The sequence below is a fragment of the Podarcis bocagei genome (genome assembly GCF_964188305.1).
Source record: "Podarcis bocagei genome assembly, chromosome: 11".
NCBI lineage: Eukaryota > Metazoa > Chordata > Lepidosauria > Squamata > Lacertidae > Podarcis > Podarcis bocagei.
In genome coordinates, this window is record NC_138136.1 from 52,691,719 (window position 1) to 52,714,719 (window position 23,001).

The following is a 23,001-nucleotide window of genomic DNA, read 5'->3' on the forward strand; positions in this document are numbered from 1 at the left end:
TTATTATTACATTTCCCTCCATTTAACATATAAATTACCTTTTCTGCCGAAAATAGCTAAGTTTTTTTAAAACACACACACACACACACCTGTTGCCACTGACCTACTTGCAAGAGATGAACAACTCATTTGCAGTATTAAACCCCCATTTTGCAGCACCTCTGTACAGAGTCCCAGTCTTGGGATGCCTCTGCCAGAGCCGGCCCTGCTATGCAGGTAGCATGATGCAGCTTGCTTCAGACGACACCAAGAGGAGAAGGAAAATAAGCATGGGAAACGGCGTCTGATCTAGGCGGCAAGATACATTTAGTTTTTTAAGTGTAGGCTGCAATAGGGTGGAGGGGAAGGCATTGTTTGGGCTCTGTCTCAGGTAGCAAAATGACGTATGTTTTAAGTAGGGGTGAGGAACCTCAGACCCAGTGCCAGATTAAACCCTGTGGAGGCCCCCAAGGCAGTTGAAATCTCGGGGCTAGGGACCTCCTGCACATACTCTAGTTGAACAACATTGAACTAAGAAAGCTTGATTGTAATTTTCTTTCAAGATCACATCAGTACTAATTTGATCCATTGTTGAGGGGCTCCTCAAAGGCACAGGGCCCATAGGCCTACTCTGCCTATTGGGTAATCGGGCACTGCTCAGACCCAGGGACTGAATTCGCCCTTCCTTCCAGCTCTATCTCGTCTTGGGAGATCTCCTCAGGCCACAATCCCCTCTCAGGTAGATAGCCGTGTTGGTTTGACGCAGTCGAAATAAATAAATAAAAATTGTCCAGTAGCTCCTTAGAGACCAACTAAGCATGTTCTGGGCATAAGTATGGGTATAAGTATGTTCTGGGTATAAGCTTTTGTGTGCATGCACAAGAAAGCTTATACCCAGAACATACTTAGTTGGTCTCTAAGGTGCTACTGGACAATTTTTTTATTTGTGTCTTATCGTAAGCCAGGGGTCCCCAAACTAAGGCCCGTGGGTCGGATAAGGCCTGAGGGACTCGTTTATCTGGCCCGCGGAGACCCCCGCCGCCCACTGCCGCCACCCGCTCTTACCGGCGCTGCACTGCGTGGTTGCCCACTTCCGGGTCGGAGGAGCACCGGAAGTAGTTTGTGCACGTGCGCAAGCATTATTTTCGGTGCACATCCGGGTTGGGCGAGGCCCGTGCACATGCTATTTCCGGTGCTCCTCCGACCCAGAAGTGCGCAGGAAATAGTGTGTGCGCACACATATGGGCACGCGCTTCCCCACACTCCAGCCTGCCGCGCTATCAGCGCTGGAGACACTGGCCCTGTCATAAGCTGAGCTGCAGAACAGGACATTAAGTGACCAAGAACAGACTGAGAGACTATTTTCATCTTTATTTCTGCAACTGATTATCACATGCTTGTGGTCCGTGTTAGCTAATCTGGAGAACATACCATCAGCTGGTTTCCAAGCACTGCTACTAAAATAGCTTGTCAGTCTGATTAAAATCAGTGGGCGCGGGCAGGTCTAACTCTGCATGGAGTGTGCTGCAGAAATACTTAACCAGTCACTTAGAGATGTCTGTCCCCTAAAGTTCAGGCAACAGTTTAGGCTATATACACATCAGCAGCTTAAAATGCAGTGTGTCATTCCCCCCTCCCAGTCCCAGCCGTGTCTTTCACATTTTTCATTTTGCTTAGTTTAAAAATATGAGCTAAATATTTTCCTTTCTAGTTTTTTTATAGAAATAGGTATGTGCTATCTTTCTTTTCTGTATAACAATCATTATGATTATTATATATAATTGTAATTATAATAGTTGTGTGCCAGCAGCCCAACATAGTCCTCCTATCCCACTGCCACTAAGGTCTCCGCTGCATAATTTTCCTGCTTCTGTCTGGGGTTGTGTGTACGCTGCTAAAGCAGAAACCCACAAAATCCAAATTCAGCCCAAAGAAAAGTCAGATCCTGCAACCCGCATAAATTATGCAAATTAAGCACAGCAGTGCATGCGATCACTTATTTTGCAAAATTTATTTTGATTTCCTAATTATATTGAGGAATAGAGGAAAATGCTGGACTCTCATGCTCTGCTACTGAGAATGTTATTGTCTGACTTGATATTTCATCAGGCATTGTCCACATACAATGAAGCCCAACTTATTTAATATTTATTAAATTACAGCGCAAATCCTCACAGTGTCTACTCAAAAATAAGTCCTACTGAATTCAATTCATCTTAAAGGTAAAGGGACCCCTGACCATTAGGTCCAGTCATGACCAACTCTGGAGTTGCGGCACTCATCTCGCTTTATTGGCCGAGGGAGCCAGCGTACAGCTTCCGGGTCATGTGGCCAGCATGACTAAGCCACTTCTGGCGAACCAGATCAGCACACGGAAATGCCATTTACCTTCCCGCCAGAGTGGTACCTATTTATCTACTTGCACTTTGACATGCTTTCGAACTGCTAGGTTGGCAGGAGCAGGGACCGAGCAACAGGAGCTCACCCCATCATGGGGATTCAAACCGCCAACCCTCCGATCGGCAAGTCCTAGGCTCTGTGGTTTAACCCACAGCGCCACCCGCGTCCCTTCATTTAGTCTTACTCCCAGATAATTAGGGTTAGGATCGCAACCCTAAGTTTCTTTTGTTAAAAAATATATTCTGCATACCTGTTATACAGGTGCTCAAGGCAACTAGCTTTAGACACACCAATAAACAACCACAACTGGAGATGAATATAAAATCTTCATATCTATGAGAGCCCAGATCTTGCCTGGCTTAACTCCCTTCTCCCACGCCATGTTCTTGCTAGGATATAAACTCAGATGTAAGAGAGATCTTGTATATGAAGAGCCTCTCAGTAGTTTTGGCACTTTCCCCTCCATTCTTCTCAGATATGGATCCTGGCGTTAATCAAAGGTTGTGAGCCTGAATCAGGTTCCTGCAAAGCATCCTGTTTCTGAAAATGTCTGACCTACTCTTTCCTCCTCCAACCTTCCAACTTCTAAGCAATAATTCATCGTTCCTGTATGAAATATTAAAGGCAGCACATTTTGCAGTGCCCTATTTATCTGCAGTTTCTTTTTCTGCTCTTTCCACGGTGCTATTAAGCTTGCTCCCAGCCAGCAACAGCTTCTGCAGACACATTTCCATCAGGGTGTATAATTAAGCAAGTCATCTTCCGTTCTGCTGTGCTTTGCTGTGCTGTGATGACAGCATATGAGCAAAGCTGGTTCCCGGTTATCCTGAGAAAGCATGACACAGAGCTATCAAGTCCTATTCTCGAATGCTGTGGTATGCTGGAATATATTTGTGCCAAACTTTTTTTTTTAAGGATGAACACTTTAAGGCCTGTTCCACTATCACCACCACCCCACCCCACAAAAGTGGAACAATTTGCTTGGTCCTGCAGTGCACTTCTAAACATATGCAGAGTGTATTTCCCCCCAGCGAAGACAGAAGGCACAACTTTTCGGACTTAGCTACTGTTTTTCAAAGGCTATAGGGGACATGATTTGATTTACCGGTAAACTACAGAGATCAGGGGTGTGGATTTCATTAAGTGACTCTGTAGCCTTTGCCCTATAATTTGAGCGCTGTACTTTTTCTTACTGCTGTACAAACCCAACCTGTTCCTACACGTTTGGGATTACAAGCACACCTACCAAGTCATAGGGGGTTCCCATGCAATTTGAAGAACAGCGTGCATAAACCAGCTCACTTTCAAGCCCAACCTTTATGAGTTAACTTTAACCTGAACCCATGATCCTTTCCACCCAATCCTCTGGCAGTTAGGAATCTCTGCATTAACATAACATACCATGAAAAGGGAATGGCTGCATAGGTTTTAGATTGTAGCCTTATTGGAGTTCACCGATTGGGTCTGTGTTGCTCCCGGACGGAAGGAAGGAAGTCAAATGACGCCGAGGTTGGTTCAAAGAAAGAGTTTATTCTGCTCTCTGGGTAGCAGAAGGCACTTGCGTGGTGAGTCCACAGCAAGTCCAAAGAAATGAGACATTTCATGTTTATACAGCTGTGTCCTTGCTATGCATTTACTCATCAGCTCAAGTTTTATGCATTTTAGAAATGCTAAGAGGAAAGAAGAAGAAAAAGGGGGGGGGGTCTGAGTCAGTTTTAAACTGACTGCTCAGAAACCCATTCCTTCAATATCAGCATGAATCTGATTGCACACAAGATTGAGTATAAATTTTTGCCCCTTACTCTTGTGTTGCACCCAGGGATGTCTTCATCAACAAGAGAAAACCTGCCATTGCAGAGGATTCACCAACATGGGCATACATCCCTGTTCTAGTCTTAGCTGTGCATGTTGACATATCCATGTACTGAGATGGTATTTGCACTGGCACCACCTGAAGAACACCCTCTGCTGCTGCTGCTGCTGCTACTACTACTGTCAACAGACGATGACAGTTTAGTTAAGCAAATCTCTCTCTGTACTTTTTTTCCTCATAGATGAATGGAAATTTCCCCAGGTTATCCATCCCGCATGTCACACAGTATATAGCCGGTAGGCCAGGTCACTTGATCCTCAGTTCACACAGAGAAGAGCTCACTCCCCCACCCACCGGAGTCTATGGTCGGGGAGAGGTTTTTTAAAAAAAGAAAAGGTAAAGGACCCCTGGACAGTTAAGTCCAGACAAATGTGACTATGGGGTTGCGGCGATCATCTCGATTTCAGGTGTTTGTCCACAGACAGCTTTTCTGGGTCATGTGGCCAGCATGACTAAACCGCTTCTGGAGCAATGGAACACCGTGACGGAAACAAGAGTGCACTGAAACACTGTTTGCCTTCCCGCCACAGCGGTACCTATTTATCTATTTGCACTGACTTGCTTTCGAACTACTAGGTTGGCAGGAGCTGGAACAGAGCAATGGGAGCTCACCCTGTTGTGGGGATTCAAACTGCTGACCTTCTGACTGGCAAGCCCAAGAGGCTCAGTGGTTTAGACCACAGCGCCACCCGCGTTCCTGGTTGGGGAGAGAAGCCAACTCATCAAGAGGCAAAGACCTCTCTGTCTTCCCTTCCCTGCCACGCATCTTCCAAGTTAGCGGTACCCACTTCTAATGTGGGAGGTGTCAGGGTCCTGGAAGAGTACAGCTTCTGGTCTGTTGTTGAGCTCTTATTTGGTGGCTGGTCAGGTTAGTCCCGAAAAAGCACTTTTGTTTCCCTGCAGTGCCTATCTCTTTTCTATGCATTATTTATCTGGTGGATTTGGGAGGGATGATATTACTTGAGGTTGTTTTTACTCCGAAACAGCACCTTTTTATTGCTGCTCTGTGTGATTTTATTTGACTACAGCACCCTAAGGCACCCGATGACAGCACTTGTGAGTAGAAGGATGATTTAGTTTTAAGGTTTAATTGTGTTTGTTGTGGTTCAGTTTAATTCATGTTTTAGTAGGATATCGATGTGCTTTATGGTTTGTTTTGAGCTATACAGAAAAAGCCCGCAAGCACTTGCTGAGAATGTGGAAGGGTCGTGACCTGGCGATGGAGCACATGTTTAGCGTGAAAGAGGTTCCAGGTTCAAACCCTGGTGTCTCTGGGTGGGGTTGGGAAGGATCCTGGCCTAAAACACCAGAGAGTTGCCACCAGCCAGTGCAGATAGTAGTCAGCTGGTTGGGCCAATGGTCTGGCTTGCTATAAGGCAGCTTGCCAAGTCCCTATTGGAAATGCAAAACAAAAATCCAGGGACTATACAAGTATTGTCATTTGTCACCCAGTACTGGGATAGCCAGAGACTATCCTGAGCAGGGACGCGGGTGGCGCTGTGGGTTAAACCACAGAGCCTAGGACTTGCCGATCAGAAGGTCGGCGGTTTGAATCCCCGCGACGGGGTGAGCTCTTGTTCTTCAGTCCCTTTTCCTGTCAACCTAGCAGTTCAAAAGCACTTCAAAATGCAAGTAGATAAATAGGTACCGCTCCGGTGGGAAGGTAAGCGGCGTTTCCGTGTGCTGCTCTGGTTCTCCAGAAGTGGCTTAGTCATGCTGGCCACATGACTCGGAAGCTGTACGCCGGCTCCCTCGGCCAATAAAGCGAGATGAGTGCCGCAACCCCAGAGTCAGCCACGACTGGACCTAATGGTCAGGGGTCCCTTTACGTTTACCTTTACTGGGATAGCCAGCATCTTCAGCCCTGAGGTCCTGATCCTCTTCAAAGTTGGACACCTATGCCCAGACATCACCTCCTCTCCTAACCCATGCCTGCAACTTGCCTAGGAATAGCCTGTTCCTTCACAATTAATGAGGGGATCCCCAACCTTTTCAGACCCAGAGGAACATTTGGAAATCTGCTGTGGGCTCCACAAAATTCACATTTTGCAGACGAAAAACTGGTGATATTCAGAATCCTGCTGCCAAGCAAAACACACACACCGAAACAAAACAAATCTGCCGAGTAACCAACGCTCCCCGATCATCCCCAAGGACTTTTGCTACAAACAAACATAGACATTTACATTAAAAAATGATCCCTTCAATTAATAGGCCATGGAGAAGAACGCATCATGTGATCTTGCTGGGGCATCTCCTGGCATTTCTGGATGATTAGCATGCTTTAATTATTCAAAGACTGCTGTTCCATTTGTGTCCTACCATCTTTTGAGTCAATTAAAAAAAAAAGTGCAGGAATGCTGAACAGAATATATAAAGTCATTGTGGTTGGCTAAACCATCGAATCAGAGAAAAATCCTTCTAATCCTTATTTAACCCATCTTCCTTTATAATGGATAAAACTCTGCATTGAATAAAATATGCCTTAGCTATATAACAAAGTGCATCCAATTCATCTAGTACTACTTTGGGTGGCATCAAAAGCTATTCGTTTATAATCCCCAAAGATCAAGACAGCATTATATGGTTCTGCACATCGTGTGCACACACACAAGCATAGAATTCTCAAACTAGTAGGGACATTATGAATCATCCACTCAGGAGGTGGTGCATTTATATCTGGAAGCTCCTCAGTTATTCACTAAAGCAAATTCTGCAAATACCTGCCCTTAAAGATCCTGGTGAATGTTCCACCAAATGCTTAGCCAACCTGTTCCAATGGAGCACCTCCTTTACAGAAAGTTCTTCCTAATTGCCACTGGTTACAGTTTCAGCTCATTATATCATGGCACCCTTGGCAGAAAAGAGCAGTGGACCTCTGCCCTCTTTAAAGCACCCAACCACATATCTGAAGGCTGTTTCCAAGCCTCCTCTAGTCTTCCAGCCAAAAAAAATGTGACGACTTCAGCCTTTCTTCCTATGCCATGTTCTCTACGCACCTTCCATCATTTGTTTCTCTCCTCTAGATTCTCCCCAGGTTGTCTATTCTGTGCTTGCTGTGGGTCAACCAGAACCTTTTCACCGTATTTCTACCAAAAGGTCTCACCAAAGTAGATCAAGTAGCTCCTGTGTCTTACTTTATGGTTACCAGACGTCCCCGTTTCCCAGGGACAGTCCCCGGATTGACAAATCTGACCCCAGACAAAATCCGTCCCCGGATTTCATTTAATGTCCCCGGATTTATATTTTAAGTGTTGTAGATTTATTAGTACGGAATGAATGTTGTGTGATTGGTTCACTGACACAAAACATATCATATGGGGACTTCCGGCGAGGCAAGATGGCGGGCGCCATGGCAGTGGGCAGCTCCTGAAGCCAGCCAGAGCCAGCTGTGCTACCAGGCTGGCTCCGGGCTGATGAGACTGCTGCTGCGACTGCCAAAGGGAACCAGGGACGCCCGGTGCGTCAACTAGGGGAACCGCTGACACACACACACACCCGCCACCCAAATCAAGCTGGGAGTGAGAGCGCCCAGCCACCCGGCCAACTGCCCAGCGACGCTCTGGGGCCAGGAAAACCCCAGAGCCGATGCAGGGAGAAGGAGGAGAGGAGAAGGAGAAGGAGAAGGAAGAGAGAGGAAAAGGAAGAAGAAAAAAGAGGGGAGCCCCAACCTTGTGGTGCTGCTGTGGAGGAGAGGTAGGAGAGCTCCAGGCCCAACCCGAGCCTACTCCACGGTGGCTAGCAGCTTGCGCTCCAAGAGAGCAGGCCGGGGCCCAGAGGAGGGCTGCACAACAGAGGAGACCACAGAAGAGAATGTATTACTTCTTTTTTTTAAAAAAAAAAACTTTTAAAAATAACTTTTTCCCCCTCTTTTGGGGGGGAAAAAGTGTCCCCGGATTCTTTGAAAAAAATCTGGTAACCTTATCTTACTTGTGGTCACTAGCCCTGTCCATACCTCCCATTCACAGATGCTGAAGGAAAAGTGAGAAAAACAAGAAAGCTTGGTGTCCCATCCCCATATGAAGAGGTGAAGTGCAAGAAAAGGCACACAGAGATACTTGCAGTATAGGCATTTGCAGTATATGGGCAACCTCAGGAAGTTGTGGACTCTCCTTCCTTGGAGGTTTTGAAGCAGAGGTTGGGTGGCCATTTCTTCGTGGATGCTTTAGTTGAGATCCCTGCATTGCAGGGGGTTGGACTAGATGACCCTCGGGATACCTTCCAACTCTACAATTCTATGACTCTACGCTGGTATGGATAAAGCACAGCCATATCAACATTCAGATCAATGGATTTGATATTCAGTACAGGCTACTGCAAGGAGGAGGAGAGGCTGACTAGGACACCTATCACTTTGCATATGGAAAGTCCCAAACGTTTCCAGCTAAAAAGGTTATCTGGGAGCCGGCCTGGGAACAATACCTTCTGGAGACCTTGTTAAAATAGAAAGTGGGTCAGTGGACGGACTCAGTATAAGGCAAGTCCATGTGTTCAGTAGCTTGGAGTGGGCTCCACAGTTCTTGCAACAAATCCCTATTTGGAATCCTGCAAGTTCAAACCTGAATCTGTGGGCTATGGCTTGCTTCTGCTGCATTTTATCTATATAAATTCCAAGATATAATTCCAAGAAGGCTGTGATGAGGACAAGACGGCTGGATCAGAGACTGAAAAATTAATTCCGGGATTTCAATTAATTCTTCTTTTATGAGCTAGCAACTCCACATTCTAAATCTGAAAAATGCAAACATTGCACGACAAGATTGTGGAGATGAGTAAAAGTTTCCGGTGGTCTTATTAATCTATTGCAGTGATCACCCTGTGACAGCAGTCTGAGAAGAGCAAACAGAGCATTTTGGAGACTTCCGTGAGGGCGGGAGTGGATGGCTGATGGCGTGGGAGGCAATATTATTACTTTACGGCTCCACAAACTGAAAATGACAACGAAGTCTGCTTCTGCAGAGTTTTGAACATTGTACATGGTATCACTGTCTGGGTACAGGGATAATGAGAAAATTTACTTAGAAAGCAGAGTAAAAACCATATAAAACAAGATTAGGCAGAACACTGGGGGGGGGAATACATCAAAGTGTGTGTGTGTGTGTGTGTGTGTGTGTGTGTGTGTCTTATTGGAAGTACGACTTTTTTTAACACATCATCACCACCTGATTTGAAGACACAGGACAGCCAAACTGGAGAGCCGATTAAAAAAAGGTTTGAAGGCCTCATGCTTTGAAATTTTTATGCATCACTGAGGAAGAGAATGGAGGGATTTAGAGGCAATACGAAGGACAACCACCCTTTCTCCTAAAGCAGAGCTGTGGTGTAAATAAATGTGATAAGTTAGTACCAGCTGTTCAGGTCTCAGAAGTGCTTTGTTGGATACCACGCTCAGTATATTTGGGGAAATTGCTTTGCAAAAAAAGAGTGCATCTCTGGCAAAATTGCAAACAGTAATATGTTTGTTAAGAGAAGGTTGCACTGTCTAAATAAAGGACGAACACATGACATATCCTTACAGTGGATTGGCTTTTTTGTCCATCCAGACCCATGCGGTCTACCCTAAATGACTGTGGCTTCTCCAGCAAACTGAATTCTGTCCAATTCTACTTCCTGAAACCCTGTTTAGATGGCAATGAATGGAGATGACCAGGACTTTCTAAAAGCAAAACAGATGCTCTACTTGTGAGTCATAGACCCACCCCTCTCTGAATCTCTGTATGGATGTCTGTGTAGGTAAATCCTTTCTGTTGCAGGGAAAGCACTGCCTCCTCCCTGCCCACCTCCCAGTTCACTACCCCTCACACACTTCTTCTTCTTCTTCATTATTATTATTATTATTATTATTATTATTATTATTATTATTATTATTTTAATACCCTGCCCATCTGGCTGGGTTTCCCTAGCCACTCTGGGTGGCTCCCAACAGAACACTAAAAACAGACTATAGCATCAGTCATTAAAAACTTCCCGAAACAGGGCTGCCTTCAGATGGCTTCTAAAAGTCAGATAGTTGTTTATTTCTTTGACATCTGATGGGAGGACGTCCCACAGGGCAGGCACCACTACCAGGAAGGCCTTGTAACCTCACTTCTTGCAGTGAGGGACTTGCCAGAAGGCCCTCGGAGGTGGACCTCAGTGTCCAGGCTGAACGATGGGGGTGGAGATGCTCCTTCAGGTATACTTTGACTTTAACATATTTAACAGTGCTGCTTAGTGTTTTTAACTCTTGGAAACAGCGCAAGGGCCACCCAACCTGTGCAAATCCAGCATCTGCAGCAAACTGGGAGAACAGGTTTCTCCTGAACTTGGTTCAGGGCCGGGGAGGAAGACTTAAAATAAGCACAAATGCTTAAAATAAGTGTGCTTTCATGGTGGGTCCACCACTAAAAAAGATCTCTCCCTATACACATGCTACGGTGTTTATTTCTGAGATTTCATTTAGTAAAACAAACCCTTGTGACACGAGGCAGTTTAGCAAATGTAATGAGATTATTTCAATGGAGAATGTAAATGTAATAACCAGCATTTGAAAGTGCCAGGAAATGTGATGCAGTATTTGTTCACCACCCAAGCTGATTAAATTCTGCTTCCAATTTGAGATACTTTTAAAAAAATGCTATAGAAAAAATAAAATGATTAATTGAAAAAGAATACCCTCTGGTAAACAGATGACCAAAGTACGGAGGAAAAGTAATGCCAATTCAAAGGAAGTCCAAAAAATAAGGGATATTGTTTAAAATATGGTAAGGACGTGGATTGTATTCATGTGCTCAAAATTTTGTGCATGTATTCCTCTCTACTTCCAGGAATAGCCCCAAGGAGAGAAGACCAAGGTGGTCCCAGCCATCAGAAAGGAAATGAGCAATTGCAGGAAATTTGCCCCCCATTCCCAGATGCTAGAAAGGACATTTGACTCTAACTACCAGCTGCAGGGAAGCCTGATCTGGCTGAATTTATCGGTCACAGGACAAAAGGTTTTGCAGCAAACACTCTCACAAAGCAGCTTCCATAAACGGTACAATACAATACACAAAATCAGAGTTGCAAGCGCCACAAAAGCACAACCAAATATGTGCGAGCGTTTGGGTGAACGCATTCGGTGAGCTTTTGAAAAACATCTGTTACTACATGCTGATATGAAGGATGTTCACATAAACGCACGCAAGGACTGGGTCCAAGTATGAACAATTCACCTGACCACCATTGCTCCACTTTGTCAGTAAGCAAGGTGACCAACAAGCAATCAAGGCAACGCCTCCGTTTCTCAAAAGGCATTTTTCTTTATGTGTGGCAAACACATCAGCAGCGAGTTTATTATAGATCTACATGCAGCTCCAGACAAAAACCCAGATCCAATCCAAAGTGGGAGCTTGGACTCTTTGCTATGCCAATGGCTATTCTAGGAAGCAGAAGCAGTATTTTGGAATACCTCTTGTCTCTCCACTACAAACTTGCCCTTATTTATTTATTTCTGTTCAGTTAACCTTTTCGCAGTTGAAAGCAGGCTTGACAGCTGTTCCAGCTTTTACCTGCTACCTCTCCATGTAAGAAAGATGCTTTGTCTAAAGTGACCTTCTGCAGCCATGAAGTGGATGAGCAGAACATAAAACAAGGATCTGCCACATTAGGATTTCCTTAAGCACCATATAAAACGAAATAAGCCTCACACTTTTAGTCAGTCTTAACAGAGGGACACACTTGCAGAGAGATCAGTCTTTATCTCCTGCATAAACAACGCACTTAGTTTATACTTCTGAAGAGAAAGTTCTAACATGGTCCCAAGACTGTCCAATCCTTTCTGCATTTTTCTTATCTAAATTCTCTTTCTTTCCTCCTTGGTAGTTGGGTTGCTTACCTTGTGATTCTTATTAATCACGCTCATAACAAGCAGCATAACTTGCAATTTAAGTCCCTCATGACCCAAATTCCTTTAATGAATGGCTGGATTATCTCTTCTATGTTAGTGGGATTCTGCCAAATTAAATTGCTCAGTCGAGCATGGGTCCAGCCCATCCATAAGACACAAGGCAATCAACAAGGAATGTTTTCTATGGAAGACGCACAGGAAAGAGACAAAAGCTATCCAACATGGCTCCTCCAATGGAGCTAAAAGGACCAGTAGCTAGGGATGGGTGGATCTGTCAATTTTAATTTCGCTCAGTTACTCAGTTTTCCCACCTTAAGTTCAGGACTCTTCATTTCAGCATCAGTTTGAAAATTTATTTATAGTGACAGCAGGTAGCCAATGAGAGAAATTCTGCTACATTGCTAGATGGGCTTCCCAACCATTGTTGGGCTGGGAGCAACCAGCTCTCACTCCTACACTTGCTATTAAAGGACAGTGTGATGAAATAGAATTTTTTTATATTGCTGGGGGCGAAGGCGGAGAAATGATAACATAATGTCATCTACACAGTGGCATATTTGGAATATTTGATTAGAAATGACTGTAGTCAAATGCTATTCTGTTGCATAGAGACAATATTTGACTAGCTACTTGATTAGAGTGTCAGCTAGACACTCTTATTGTTATTATCTAGCTACATAGCTTCTTGGGGGGAAAGCTCACAGATTTCAATTAAAGGCATTTATTTTCCAAACTCAGGTGTCTTCTGCCATCATAAGCAGCATGCCTGCTACCCAGAGATGCTCAGGAATTCTAAGAAACTAAAATATTCAGTACAGTTTTAAGATCAGTGGTTAAAATCAGTGCAGCTTTGAAAGGTTCAGCCCGCCATCTTCATTCAAAATGATGTCCAATCGTATCTAAACATAGATGAAAGCATGCTCCCTGGTACCAGGAACCATCTTGCAAAATTTGCTTACGATATCTCAACGGGTGTCTAAAAGCCTAGCAAAAAATTCATATATAGATATAGATACAGTGGTATCTCGGGTTACAGATGCTTCAGGTTACAGACGCTTCAGGTTACAGACTCTGCTAACTCAGAAATATTATCTCGGGTTAAGAACTTTGCTTCAGGATGAGAACAGAAATCACACAACAGAAATCAGCAGCAGCAGCAGCAAGAGGCCCCATTAGCTAAAGTGGTACCTCAGGTTATGAACATTTTCAGGTTAAGAACGGACCTCCAGAACGAATTAAGTTTTTAACCCGAGGTACCACTGTATACAGACACATACACACATATATGTATATATTCTTCGTGGCCATATCCTAATACCAAGAGGTTTAATATACTTTGGCAACTTCACACCACTTGGTCAACAGCAAACCTGGCTCAAAGGCTCTATTAATGCTGTCCAGCTGATGTTTTGCCTCCCAACCCCCATTAAGCTGCTGAACGTGGCCTGTGGCACACTGTCGGCCAAGTCACATTAGATTATAGTGTATTCGGATTCAGATAAGCTCTCCTGAGCATCCTGAATTGCCAGAGCACACACAAGAAACAGAGACAGGAATGATACCCTGGCTTTTTAAATTCTCAGCAGACAGTATGCCATTTAACCGTGTCCATTTGTTTAACAGGAAACCCCTTTCTTTCCATTCGCTCATTTGGGGCCAGTTACAGCACACCAGAGGAGCCGATCCGGCGCTCCTGCTCCAACCTTGCCGATGTTCTGCCCCTCTCTCTCACCATCCCGACACATGGCAGTGACACCTCTGCCGGGAGGGCCAGGTCAGCGATGCCGCCGCCGCCACCTTCCCCTCCACTGCCAGCCCAATACATTTTGCCGCCTGTGAGACAGAGCAGGAAATGGTCCCTCAACCATCTAGCTCAAGGTCCATAGCATCCAAAGCTGGCCAAGTTATTTTGGAAATGGAGACAGGCAAACAGTGTTTTTCGCTGTACTTGAACAGCAAAAATGCAACAATAATAAATAAAACAACTAACAGTTTGCTGCCCTTGCATGACACCCAAACCAGCACCCAAATCTACAGACTGGAGTAGGTTTGATTTGTTAATGGCAGGGAACAAAAGGTGCAGGGAAAATAATATTCCCCAAGAAGTGATCTTTGAACACAGCCAACCCTAGTACACTTCAAATTTGGGTTTTTCCAGTGTCCTTGCAAGTTACTCTACCCCCTCTCAAAAGTTAAGGGGGGTTGTTTACTGAAGAAGACTGACAGGGAGACTAGCAACAGGGTTGGGGGGAAGCAAACCCCATTTTGAACTGGACCCTATTTGAATGAGGTTGGGTCTAACTGAAAAAGAGGAGGGCTTTTTTGAGTTGGGATGTCGCATATTGAGCTCACATGACTCAACCTTTAAATGTTGCTGTCCTCCAAAGAACGCTGTTTTGAAAGGTACTCCTTCTCTTTCTCCCATAAAAGTGAAATGTTCTCCTCCCAATCAGTCTTATGAGTAAAGCAATGGACTTAGGCACAACACCTCACTACCAAGTGCCTAACTAGATTTTATGAAGGATGTGTAGCTGGCTTCGACAGGTGTCTGCCCAGTAACACATGACACAACATCAACATTTCTCTGGGCACGAAGTCATGATGCTTGTTACTTTTACTAGCTGTTACTGTGAAGACGCTGGGGAGCAGGGGAGATGTGGTACTTCTTCATAATGTTTACTAAGGCCCTGTAGCGCCCAGCTGTCACTAGTAAGGATCCTGCAGGAGACACCATGTGTGCCTGCCTGGAAAGGACCCAGGGATTTCACATACTCATCAATGAAAATAACAGTCATTTTGCTAGTAAGGGAGATAATTATGAAATTATTCCTTAAAAAAAATAGTTCTCCTATGCTCCTGCGAAATATCTCTGTGAACTGGGTAATGAATTCCATTTTTGAAAGTAATTTTCCAGCCATTAATGGATGGTCTGTTTATTATTTGTTTCTTCCCCAACATTTGATTCATAGCATAAATGAGAAAAGCAGGATCTCGCCCCAAGGAGCTTGCAAGCTAAGATCTGACACGGCAAAACAATAGCAGCTACCTAAGGGTTTCTGTCAGGGAGATGAGGGCAATGCTTTCTCATATCTGTTGTATAAGGTCGGTCTCGGCAGCAGCACCTCTAATTCTGATTGACAGGTCAGTTAATGCAACAAATCTCCATCTTCACAGAGCACCTGTGGGAGCCATGAACATCCCATTCAACTGACAGCAACCTTATTAAATTTAATAGGAAGGAATCTGCCTTGCTGAATTAGTGATTCCAAATAAACAGAGGCTGTCAGGGAGATTTCAGGTCTATTTATGTATTATACCCTTGGGGGTCCCTTCCAACTCTACAAGTCTATGATTTTATGCTACCTCTACCTAGTGTGATAGCACTTTTTAAAAATCCAAGGACTAATCAGGTTGTGTATGTCCTTTTAGAGATATCCCAGCAGTTCAGAATCTTTCATCCATTCATCCAGGAATTTAAGGGAAGGCTATTACTGTATTCTTATTCATGGGGTGCCTTCACTGTAGCATGTAGCAATCTAGCATTTGTTATTAGTACTACTACTGGAAGCAAACTCTGCAGCTGCTGTTATTTTTGTGTTTACAACGTTGTCCTTTTCTTCAAAGTATTTTGTGATGAGCTGTTGCTGAGGTTAAGTAAACTAAATCAGTTTAACTGAACTGGGCATCTACCACTGCAGGGCTCACACTTTCCTTTTTTTAGTTTCAATCAGTTCTGCACTTCAGTTTAGCACAATTATGTGAACAAAGATGTTACACTGGATGGAACAAACATCTGTCTGAGATTATGGCCATCAGGTGCATATCTTTTCAGCATCCGCCATCCACACTTCCATTTCAGATTTCATTAAGTAGCATGGTTAAGTGATTTCGATGGAGAAGCAGATATTTCCAGTAAGATGAAAGAGATCACTCATCTTTCCTTACAGAGTGAGAGCCAGGGTACATGAAGCAAAACTAACAAACTTCAGAGTTCCTCTACACAAGCGTTGATTACACAAATATATAATCTCCCCCAACAAATGACCCTCTCCCCAAAATACAGTTGTATCCAATGCTGGCCCAGCAATGGGACTTCCATTTCCTCTCTCTCCCCCACCCCCCGCATCTGATAAAAAAGGCCCCCAACATCCCAGAGCTGATTGTGAGGGCGTCTGTGTATGTGTGGAGGGGACAGGAACTCTGTCTTGCATACAGAAGTGCATTGCATCAGCAAAGCTGGATGTCGCCCATAGACATTAGAGGGAGTGCCAGTCAGTCAGTGCAGAACTATCCAAGTGAAAACAGATGGACAACATGTGGCCCCCTGTCTTAATTTTGTGCCTCTCCTGGCATCTTCCTCCTCATATTTCCTGGCTTTTTAAAGAGCCTCCCTTCTGTATACTTTCAGAAGAACTGGAAGGGGCAGTGTAGGGTTTTGTGTGCATGTATGTATATAGAGAACACTGAGGTCAGAAAGGAATTACTTTCAGTCGCCTACCAGAACAGTAGCTGCATTGGTTTGTTGTCGGCACACGCAAAAATCCTCTGCCTATTTCCCTTAGAGTAGCTCCATTTAATCCAGCTTACTTCTGAGTAGACTTGCATGGGAGTTCTAACTTCAGGTAGCCAAGATGAAAACTGAAGCAGGGTGGTCCTTGCCATGGATTAGTTAAGCCATAGTGGCATGAAGAAGAAGAAGAAGAAGAAGAAGAAGAAGAAGAAGAAGAAGAAGAAGAAGAAGAAGAAGAAGAGGAGGAGGAGGAGGAGGAAAGCCTTTCTGTTCCTGGCTCAGCCCATCATTATCTCTGGCTCTGCCTCTCACCAGCAAACACCCCTGACACCTGTTGGGTGTTGTTTCATATAGCGTGTTCTCCTTCATGGAGAGCACGTGTTGCGGTGGAGTCTGCTGAGCCACCCCTCTGTTACCAGGAAGGGTCTCTAAAGATGGCCTGGGGCAGTGATTGGTTCACTGGGTTGCTGGGGTAAAAGTTATGTTGCAATTTTGGTGGGAGGGGTAAAATGTTTAAATACTCTGCACACAGCCTGGAGCTTTCTCTTTGCTGTGTGCAACGGATCACCCGCCCACCCGCCCTTGAGTAAGGGGTTGTTGCATTGACCTTGCTATGCCTGTCATGGGGTCGTCCGCCTTGGAGCGGGGGCCTGGTAGGAATTTGTCCATCTGGCAGATTGGCTGGGCCATTTGGTTTTTGCCTACTGCGTAGCAAATCGTCACAACTTGTAAGGTTGCGGTTAGGCATTGGTTATAAATTGGTGGAGGAGGGGTTAGGATAGGCTGGGCCTGCCCCTCCATGGTTGCTGCGGAAAGGGAATTCCGTTAAAGGAATCCTGGGGCTTGCCATCTTTTTGTCCAATCCCTGGAATAGGACTAGGGCTGGCAAGCCTTCGGGGAGCAGGCGGGTGAGAGGTGAGGGTCTGTGACTCAGCTCCATTTCTCCCCGACTTGCTTTCCCCCGCACTGTCTTTCGGTGGTGCCCGGAAGTCAGTTCTGTCCCCAGGCGGGGGGACAGATAGTCTTAACCAATGCCTAAACAACCACTCACGGTTTTGTATTTAAATAAAGTTGTGGCCAAAATTATGCCAAAAACCTTAAACAAAAATTAAGTGTGCGTTGTGAGTTATTTGGGGGGTGGCTTGGGGACCTCGACATGCAAAAAGTTCCTATCATATCATTACACATGCATGATGTTGCTGTTTTCCACTGAGTTTACTTGCATCCTCATTTGAATTCAGGAATACTCCATCCTACAGTTGTTTGAGGAACATTTTTTTGTTTTCTGTTTTCTTCTTCTGCAATTTTAACACCATTTTCGAATAACGCATGCTGTTCTATCTGGTTTGTACAGTGTTTGGATAGTTATGTAGATTTGCAAATTGGTCAAAACAACAAAAAGAGATGGGTTTGACTCGGATAAACTTTTCAGCCACCTTGGACACTCCAGCACAGAGTTTTTGGGTTATTCTGTGGGAAGAACCGTTCTATGATCCTGCCAAGCCAGTAGCCACAAGGCCATGGCTACTGCCCCATTATATGGCTGCAGCTTTAGGCTCAACAAGAAAGATAGCCAACAGCACAAAAACTGCTGCAGCAAGGAAAACTTCCTTTTATGATAGGAACTTTAAATAAAACACAACCCAACATATGTTTATTTCATGTTTATTAGCAATTAATGGGTTATCTTGGATGCAATATTTATCCTATTTAAATCAATGACAGTTCTCTTTATGGTTTTTTTTAAAAATGGATCAGAATGGCACCCCTTTTCATTAACTATGTTTATTTAGGAAAAATAATCAAAGAGACATAGTGTCCCATCATAAATGGTTGACACAAAATTTAAGCAGCTTAATTGAATACAATATACAGTAGGCAACAGACCATTTATTTTTATTGTCAAGAGAAAATCAAGATTTTCTTTTGCTGCCCAACAACAGATGGGAAAATAGGAGTCTTTTATCTAAAGTTTCTCTTATATGTGAATAAAATGATATGGGCACATTAAAAGATGGAGAAACATATGGGCACATTAAAGGATGGAGACGTTATGTATATCATATACAACTTACAGCATGGGAGAAGCTATGGAACTGGGATTTGAAATTTACAGCATGTTATACGTTGAAAGAAAACAATATGAAAATGATGTATTGTTGGTAGTTAACTCCCAGTAAACTAGCTAAAATGTACAAAGCAAGGTCAAATACATGCTGGAAATGTGAGGAAAAAGAAGGCATCATTTATCATATGTGGTGGACATGTAAAATACTAAAAGAATTATGTGAGGTGATATATAGTGAATTTTCAAAAATCTTTAAAATAACTTTTTCTTTAAAAACCCAAAACTTTTCTTTTACGAATTCTAGGTGCCGAAATTCCAACGGATCAGAAAAAAAATATTTACGTACGCAACCGCTGCTGCTCAGATGTTACTAGCCCAGAGATGGAAAGAAGATAAAGTCCCTACCAGAAAAGAATGGCAGATTAAGTTGGTGGATTATGCCAAAATGACAAAAATGACTGGAAGAATCAGAAATCAGGAAGAGCAAAATTTTAATAAGAAATGGGGGAAATATATAATTTGCCTTAAAAACCATTGTAAGCAATTAAATTTATTAGTAGGATTGGAATAATTCTTGAAGTTTAATGTTGAACTTCCACAGTCACTTGTGGACTCACGGTTAAAACCGTATTTATGGAAGACAATCTTACTCAGCTACGAGTGATCGCTGAAGAAGAAGAAGAAGAAGAAGAAGAAGAAGAAGAAGAAGAGGAGGAGGAGGAGGAGGAGGAGGAGGAGGAGGAGGAGAGATTTAATAGATTCGGATTAATACAAGATGAAGGAGCAAAACATTATACAAGGACCCACAAAGGGGATGAGGGAAGTCAGGGAGACTTTTCAGAATTCTCTTTTTATGTTGGTTGTTTGATAACTGTTCGTAAATTTCAAAATCTGAAAAAAACTATTTTTTTTTAAAAAAGAGATATGTTTAAGGTTTGTCAAACTATCCCTCTGCCATCAGCTCCTGTTAAAACCCCAGTGGTACCTTCTAGTCTGGGTTGAACTAAACCAGGGTTGGGGAACTCATGGCTCTCCAAATGATGTGGAACGACAGCTCCCATCAGCTCCAGCAAGCATGACCAAGGGTCAGGGATAATGGGAGCTGGAGTCTAACAGTTTCCCCACCCCAGAATTAGACAATGGCAGCTGGTCTGGGGCTGGTAAACCACAAAATGGCTGCAAAACAGCTGGGAGGAGCTGTGATGGACAGGCCAATAGCTGGGGTGATGGGCTGGGTTCTTTTTCCACCCTTCAGTTTCCTCTACCCCACCTGCTTCCTCCCAAGCCAGGGTTCTTGCTGCCTTGCAGGGGAAAGAGGCAGGGGGAAAGGTGGGCTGCAAGGAACCACAGCACACCTCTTTCCTCTTGCCACTTCTCTGCTGAAAATGACAACATACCCCAATAGTTCAGATCCACTGATCTAACTCTGCTGCCACACATGCAGTTTGACTCCCTTTCTTGCAGAGAAAGCCACTTGTAACTGAACCACGCTGATGCACAGAACCAAAAAGGAGCAAACTTAAGCATGTGAGTAAGATTTGCTTCTGATTTAACATGCAAATAGTACACCTCTTTTTGCAAGAGAGTGTTATTTTGAGAGAGAGTTGGGTTCAAGCAATGTTCCTTGTCTCTCAACATGCAGGCCTGTGCATATGATTATTTATGAGGATGTTTGTTGCTCCTGTGTTTTCATGTAAACTAGCCTGACATATGGTTTCATAGAACGGCAGAGTTGGAAAGGACCCCAAGGGTCATCTAGTCCCAGCCTTCTGCAATGCAGGATTGGACCCTTTCACCTCTACAGCACCACTGATAATCTATTTTTTTAAAGAACTGTCGTGGCATGGCACAAAATCGCCAGATGCTTTTCTTGGGGGTGAGGTTTGTCTCAAAATAATAATTGGGCCCCTTTGGAATCTGGCCCAGAACCCGGGGATGTCAAAGTAGTTTGAATAAAAACTATTTGATTTCACTGAGGACAATGGAACCAAACTGGAATAAATTCAAGTATTTTGGTTTCCCACGCTCACTAGCTCCTTCCTGGTTTTAACACAAGTCATTCCTCTTCCAATTGCTTTATCCCCTGCCCTCCTTTCAGTGGCCATGGAGAACACAACAGGAAAATAATAATGATAATTGCAAACAGAAAATCATCTCTGACCATACATAAACAAGCAAAAAAAGCACATGACCCATACTGGACTTTGCAAGGACTTTTTTTTTAGGCATGTGTTATAACAAATATAAACATTTTATTTCATGAACTGCCCCCACAAGAGGACTGGAAGGTTTCTAGAAAAGGGGGATGTGCTTTGTTTTGGTTTGAGGCTTGGTGTGTGGGTCTTTTTGCAAAAGATGAAGGTGCAAAAGCAGTAGTGACAAGCTATGCAGGGAAGATGATATAAAAGCTACTTACACTTTCTGGTGTGAAATAATCCCTCTGGATTCTGCCAGCTGGAAAATAATTAGCCCATTTCTTAACGGCACTGTTGCTTCTGTCTGCTCTCTCTACGGACGCAAGAAAACACAGGTATGAGAGGAGGGAGGGGAAAATGCTGCCACTGGTGTTCTGCCGCTGCAGCTAAACTCTGCTAGGCTCTGATAAAGCAAATGGCAGGTTAAGGATGCTGAGGACGGCAAGCAGATAAACAGGTACCTTGGCTTTCAAGAGGCTAAGGATGCTCCTGCGGCTGCTACCCTTCGTCTTGTGTAACAGCGAGAGCCGCTCAGTCTCTCTACCGCTGACATGCTACCAGCCAGCATTTCAGAAAAGGCGTCTGGGAGGTCCTAGTGCCAGGGTCTGCAATGTCGCCTTGTTGCAACCCGACTCCTGGCATGTTTTCAGACAGCTCCAAGTTGCCACGGAGGGCAGAGAAAAAGGGATCAAGGGCTTAAGTCGGAAGAAGGCTGACAATTCAAAACCAGCCTTGCAACTCTACAATCCTATGGTTCTACGAACCAAGAGAAGCACATTTCTTTCTTTAAAAGAACAAAAAACTCAATGTTTGCTCTAGTGCTGAAGAAGACAAGGGCTCCCTGTCCAAAGAAAAGTGGTTTTCGAGACTCACAAAAGCTGCAGCCCCTAAGTTCACCAGCTGCAGAGTACTTTTGGGTCAGCCTGCAAGGATTGTGGTGCAAATTTTCTTGGAATAATGGGGTGTTGCAGTGGACAGGCACAGAATAGAGCCTCACATTGTTTTACTCCCCCCTCCAAGGCACATCAGACCTAGGGAAACTCTGTCTCTCCAGATGTTGCTGCAAGGCAGGGATGGGGCTCCTGCTGGAGACCTATGGTTCTTGTTTGTGTACAAATCCCATCAGCTCCAGCCAGCCTGGCCAGTGGTCAGGGATGATGGTAGCCATAAGTACACCAATATCTGAAGGCCCACAGGTTCCCATCCTTGGGCTGCGCAGAGACAACCTTTCTCTTTCTTTTTCAAGAAAATTGAGTGTTGGAGATGGGGAACACATACACACTCTGATCTAACAGAAGAAAACACATAATAATAAACAACACGTGCACTATGAATTTGCTAGAGCAAAGGACCAGTCCAGGAATCAGGAATAAACTTTTCTTTTCGGGTTGAGAGAATGAGAGCAGAAGCTGGATTCAGGCCTCCCTCTTGTTAGTGGCACCTAATCAAGATGAAGTTTTGAGAAACAACAGTGTTTCGTTGTTGTTGCTGTTTGCAAAAAGACATGTTGAAATAGTTGGTCATAAGAATAAAAGAAAATTACTATAAATTAGTTTGGAGGTGGTATTTAACATCAGTCAGATTAAATAAAATAAACAAGGAATATTCGGTGTTATGTTGGAGGGGATGCAAGGAAACTGGGAACTATGTTCACATGTGGTGGGGGTGTAAAATATATATAATTTTTTGGTAAAGGATGTTTTAGGAGATAACAGAAATCACTGGGTTAAAGCTGACAAAAGTCCAGAAGTAGTGTTATTATCAATTTACGATGGGGTAGAAGGTTTGCAGGCTATGAAGGGCTTGTTCACAAATTTATTGACAGCTGCACGAGTTATTATAGCTAGGAAGTGAAAGGGGCAAGCAGAATATAAAATGGAAGAATGGTATAAAGAAATGTGGGATATAGCCATTAATGATAAATTAACATGTGTCATTAAGGTAAGACAGGGAATATGCAGGAAAATGATTTTGGTGTTTGTAGAATTTGTACTGTTAAAATGGAAAGGGGGTCAAGCCATCTTAAGAGATGTTGAAATTTTGGGAGGTTGGATAGTTACAATGGAATGGTCTCGGTGGTGGGGTGCACAATTTTATTCTTAGTTATTT

General features: G+C 43.9%; 1 protein-coding gene across 3 annotated transcripts in view; it reads right to left on the reverse strand.

Annotated features, from left to right (window-relative positions):
• The window catches only part of RAB27B (RAB27B, member RAS oncogene family), a 131,392-nt gene that overhangs the window by 97,208 nt on the left and 11,183 nt on the right, over window positions 1–23,001 (reverse strand). The window contains exons 1-2 of one of the 3 annotated variants that reach the window (XM_081213238.1): window positions 21,354–21,499; window positions 21,114–21,205 (exon numbers count right to left, since the gene is read on the reverse strand). The gene's annotated coding sequence lies outside the window, so the exon portion shown is untranslated. Of the gene's footprint in view, window positions 1–16,617; window positions 16,637–21,113; window positions 21,206–21,353; window positions 21,500–23,001 lie in introns of those variants that run through there. The other 2 variants (XM_081213237.1, XM_081213239.1) reach the window with 2 other exon arrangements.